General features: G+C 51.1%; 1 pseudogene; it reads right to left on the bottom strand.

The window, feature by feature from the left end:
- Positions 1-1,690: 1,690 nt before the first annotated feature.
- Positions 1,691-5,183, bottom strand: LOC126647979 (zinc finger protein 239-like; annotated as a pseudogene).
- Between the last annotated feature and the right edge of the window lie 301 nt (positions 5,184-5,484).

Below are 5,484 nucleotides of genomic sequence, written 5' to 3'. Positions count from 1 at the left end.
ACTGGAGACCAGTGACATCACAGGGGTCTGGTGACATCATAGGGACAGCGGTGACATCATTGGGGATATTGGTGACATCAGAGGGGACAGCGGTGACATCACATAAGACCAGTGACATCACAGGGGTCTGGTGACATCATAGGGACATCAGGGACATCACGGCGACATGGTGCTACCACTTGGGACAGCAGTGACATCATAGGGACAGCAGTGACATTTTGGGGACACAGGGACCACACTTGGGGACAGCAGTGACATCACATGGGACAGTGGTGACATCCGCGGAGACAGTAGTGACATCACTGGAGACTGCTGACATCACAGAGATAGCAGTGACATCACAGGGACATTAGTGCCATCAAAGGACACCGGCACCACCTCTGGGGACATCAGTGACATCACAGAGGACCAGTGACATCATTGGGGATGGCAGTGACATCACAGGGAAAGCAGTGACATCAAAGGGAAAGCAATGAGGTGACAGGCACAGCAGTGACATCATTGGGGACATTGGTGACATCTCATGGGACAGCAGTGACATCACTGGAGACCACTGACATCACAGGGACAGCAGTGATATCATTGGGGATGTCGGTGAGATCAGAGGGAGAGCAATGACATCATTGGAGACACCAGGGACACTCCTGGGGACACCAGTGACATCACAGGGACATCTGAGACATAATTGGGGAGAGCGGAGACATCACATGGACACCAGTGATATCGGTGGAGAGAGCTGTGACATCACAGGGGACAGCGGTGACATCATTGGGGACACAGGGACCACCCCTGGGGACAGCAGTGACACTACAGTGGTGACATCCGTGAGGACAGCAGTGACATCACAGCTGTCTGGTGACATCACAGGGACGGCGATGACATCAATTGGACAGCTGTGACATCATTGGGCACACCAGTGACATCACAGGGACAGTGGTGACATCACTGGGGATTTTGGGGATGTTTTGGGGGCCTTTGGGAGGGCACCTGCCTGGGGGGTTTTCATGCGAGCACGGACGACTCAGCACACCAATGTGATGATCAGAGAGCGCCGTTGATTGGAATCAAGCAGCAGTCTTTGATCCAGTTTTCTAACAATACTCTTCTATCAGCTCTGTTTCTTTAACATTCTTTATGTCCTTTCCCACTCTGAGAGCCGGTACTGAGACCCTGTTTTGTATTTCTAGTTTTGCTACTGCTTCTCTTGGGAGATCTTTCACATCCTGGTACCATCAGAAGGCCATCAGAGCAACAGATCATGTTTTCACAATTGCAACATAAGATTATTTCCCATAGCAGCATATCCTCTATGTTAGCACAAAAAATCCCTACACTTCCCTCTTTTTCTTTAAACAAAGCAGATACAGTTTGAGCCATTAAGCTGCACAAACATTGAACCAGACATGGCAGAAAAATACACACTCCTAGAAGCAGAAAGACAACGGGTGCCAACCATTGTACAGTTTGCATAAGCTGATTCTGGGGGGGCTTTGGGAGGGCACCTGCCCTTCAACACCAGGACTGCAGAGAACTGGGAAGCTTTACTGGGAGCACTGGGAGCGGGTGGTTGGTGTGAGAACAAAAGCAGGGTCAGGAGGGACACACAAACCCCCCAAACTCCAGGTGGGGATGGATTGGGGGGTCCCAGCTAGGTCCAAGGCCATGGGGAGGGGATGCGGCCACCGGCAGCTCAGGAGCTCTGTGGGGAGAGAAAAGGGGGTGACTGCGGGCTGGGGGGGCAGGGGGGCACACATGCTCTGGGGAAAGGGGGACACGAATCCCAGGGATCTCCCTTTACCTTCTCCTGCAGGTAGAAGCTGAGCCCCAGCACCAGGAAGATGAAGTCCAACACAAAGCCCCCGACCCCCACCAGGATCTGCTGCAGACGGTGTCCAGTGGCATCTCTGGGGGGAGCCGGGGGGATCAGGACCCCCAAAACCTCCCATAGACCATCCAGGGCCTCACAAAACCCATCCTGGTCTCTTCCAGCCCATTCAGAACCCCCTGAAACCTCCTTCCAGTCCCTTCTTTATTAGTTCGTTTAAATCCATGCCCAGAATAAAGACAAGTACAACAGTCATTCAAACACTAAAAAAAATCTTTTATTGTTGTGAGAATAAAATTTAAAAAAAACTACTGGCAAAGAGGATCAAAAGTTGAAAAATACAAAACCACTACTTTATCAGTTGGCATTCACACAATACTAAGAACAGCTTTTAGTACAGCATTAGTTAGTAAAAAGGGAATTAAAGGGATACAAAAAAAAAAGGATATAAAATGTTTGCTTTCTCGGTTGCTTCCTATCAATAAACTGTGCTCACCTACACAGACAGGCATTCACATTGTTACGTGGGTTACTATGGCAACCACTGAGCATTGACATTGCTGGGGTCGGTTAATGCCGATGCAAACATTATACATCCTGATTGTGAAGTCGATTACCATGGCAACCATCACATTATCCCATTGCTATGGTACCATTACGCATTCCCATCACTAGGGTCAGTTACCATGGTAACCATTATGCATTCCCAGTTACATCGCTTACCATGGCAACCATCTGTAACACACAGATAATATAGAAATGCCAAAAATTGTTTCTGCCTGTCAAAAACTTCCTATCAAACATTCTCTGTCAGCTCTCTGCCAGAAGTTCCCACCAGGACTTTCCACAGGACTTTTCCTGCCAAAAGATCCTACCATTGTTTATGATTATGATACATCCTCCAACATCTGAACTGGCTACGTGCCAAGAAACCACCTACAACCTCCTTTGAACACTAGAAAAGTTGAGGACAAATTTTGGAAAATCAGGGAGAGGAAAGGGAGAAGAACTGGTGACTGTAGCCGAGAATCTCTGCCCACCTCCCCTCACCTTTTCTCCGCCACCGCGTGCTGCCTGCCTGCCACCGGAGACTGGAACTGTGCCAGCCTGGAGAGAGCTGAGACCACTGTGCCACATGTGGGAGTTCTACCTTATCCTTCTACCCTGACCATATTTCTGAGGGCCCAAAGCTTCGGCTGAGTTGAGACCCTGCACGGCCTGGGACAGGGGCGTGAGCGGTGAAACCACACATGGTGCATTGCAGAGAACTAAAGCTGTCAGACCCCCTGCAGCTACAGAGATAACATCCAAAAGCTGCAGGGACAGAGAAAAAAAAGGCAGAAACTGCTCCTCTGCCACACCTACCAGCTCAGCAGGTAAAGGTAGTTTTCAGTGGTATCTTTTCTCTGCTTCTACAAGTAATCTTAGCAGTTTCCAACCTTTTCTTATTTTTTCCTTTCTCTTTGCATCTCTTAGCAATTAATAAAAATCAGTTTTTGGTATCAATAGATAACTTGTGTGAGTTTTAGTTTGGCTCAAGGGAATATTCAAACCTGAACTTCCTTCTGCAATATTTAAGCAGATTATAACAGGGAACCATGGAAAAATGGGAGGAACACAGAGAAGGGTAGAAAAGTGGGGGTAGTCTGGCAGCTCTGACAGTCCCATGGGGGTTTTTGGGAAAAGGAGGATTTACAAAAGGGGGGTGGTCCCCTGAGCTCCCAACGTACGGTGGGTTGCTGGGGGCTGCTGGATCCAATCTCACCCTTGGGTTATGCCAACAGGTTCAGCTTAGAGGAATTACAGAGGTGGGACTGAACCACTTTTGTCCCCCAGGTTTTAATAATAGCAAATCACACCTATTGATAGAAATTAATTATTTAGGGTTACAAATGATCAGACAAAAGATCTTCATCAGAATTATTTTCTGCACAATAGAAACACTACTACTACCAGTAGGACAGCATAAGATAGGACAGTGCTCTACCCTAAAGCAATTGTTGAAGCAATTCTACTCAAGCTGGCACCAAAGCAAGAATTATTCATTAGAGATGAATGGAACTCCCCCAGATCAACACTCGGGGGGAGATCTCTGCTCCCAACCTCCAGCAGTAACCTTGGGGGTCCCAGTCAAGGTAGGAATCTCCACACACCCCCAAGAAGGGTTCTGATGGCACAACCTGCCCCTGGCAAAGGGGACTGGCCCTTTCTGGTGGAAAGGGATGGACTGACAGTCACTGGACCCCAGGGGATGCCTCACCATCAGGGGGTCATTCGGCGTGGGTGCAGCGGCCGAAGCTCTTCCCGCAGTCGGGACACTTGTAGGGTTTCACTTACCTGTGGGTCCATTGGTGGGAGGTCAAGTGGGAGCTCTGGGTGAAGCTCTTCCCACACTCCCCACACTTGTAGGGCCTCTCCCCGGTGTGGATGCGCCGGTGGGTGACGAGGTTGGAGTTCCGGTTGAAGCCCTTCCCACAGTCGGTGCAGCGGAAGGGCCTCTCCCCTGTGTGTGTCTGCTCATGCATGAGAAGATGTGAGCTGGTCCTAAACCTCTTCCCACATCCCAAGCACTTGTAGGGCCATTCACCAGTGTGAATACTCTGGTGTTGGATCAGGCTGGATCCATCAGTGAAGCTCTTCCCACACTCCCCACACTTATAGGGCCGTTCCCCAGTGTGGATGAGCTGGTGGGTGAGGAGGGTGGAGCTCCGGCTGAAGCTCTTCCCACATTCCAAGCACTTGTAAGGCTGTTCCCCAGTGTGGATGCGCTGGTGTTTGATCAGGTTGGAGTTGTCCCTGAAGCCCTTTCCACATTCTCTACACGTGTAGGGCCGTTCCCCAGTGTGGATGCGCTGGTGGGTGAGGAGCTGGGTGCTCACCCTGAAGCTCTTCCCACATTCCAAGCACCTGAAGGGCTTCTCCCTGCTGGGAGGCTGCTCAGGGACCACCAGCTCGGAGTTCTGGCTCAAGCTCCGGTCACCTTCCTAGCACAGGACGGGTCTTTCCTCCTCAGAGCTCCCTGGGCTGGCTTTGCAGCCCCTCCTCTGGGGGCATCTCCGGGCCTTTTCCTCCCCGCTGCCTTCCTGCGCCGGGGAGCCCTTCAAAACGGCCTCTCCCACCAGGCTCTGCCGGGGGGATTTGTCCTCCATGCTCTCCGTCCTCAGCTCGGGGCCTGGGGCAGGAAGAAAGAAGGACAGGCAGGGGATTTGCCTCCGGCCCAGAGGGAAGGCCAAGGACATCCCCCCCAGATCCAGCCCCCACGTGCACCGCAAGACAGGGCCAAAGGGGCACTGACTTCCTCCTCACCTGCCTGGGGGGCCCACGGCAGCTTCCTTTTCCTTGCAGCCTCCTCCTCCATCCGCCCAAGGTTTGGGAAGGACAAATCCTGCTGGGGGAAACAAGGGCTGAGCGTGTTGGCTTGGGGGTTCCTCCTGCCCAAGTCCATCTCTGGAACTCCCCAGGCATCCTGGGACCATAAAAATCTCAAAAACTCCAAAATTCAGCCCGGAAAAACACAAAACACTGAGATCTGAGGAAAAAAGACAACTCAAAACTCCCCCCAAATCTGCAAAAGATCGCGGTTCAGCCAGAAAATACTTCAAAATATGAAGATTCAGCTCAGAAAAGTCTTCTCAGAAGTTCCCTTCTCTGCTCTCTTC

The sequence above is a fragment of the Myiozetetes cayanensis genome, unplaced genomic scaffold (assembly GCF_022539395.1).
Source record: "Myiozetetes cayanensis isolate MyiCay16 unplaced genomic scaffold, myiCay2020 scf410, whole genome shotgun sequence".
Lineage (NCBI taxonomy): Eukaryota > Metazoa > Chordata > Aves > Passeriformes > Tyrannidae > Myiozetetes > Myiozetetes cayanensis.
This window is presented reverse-complemented; position numbering and strand designations above follow the sequence as displayed.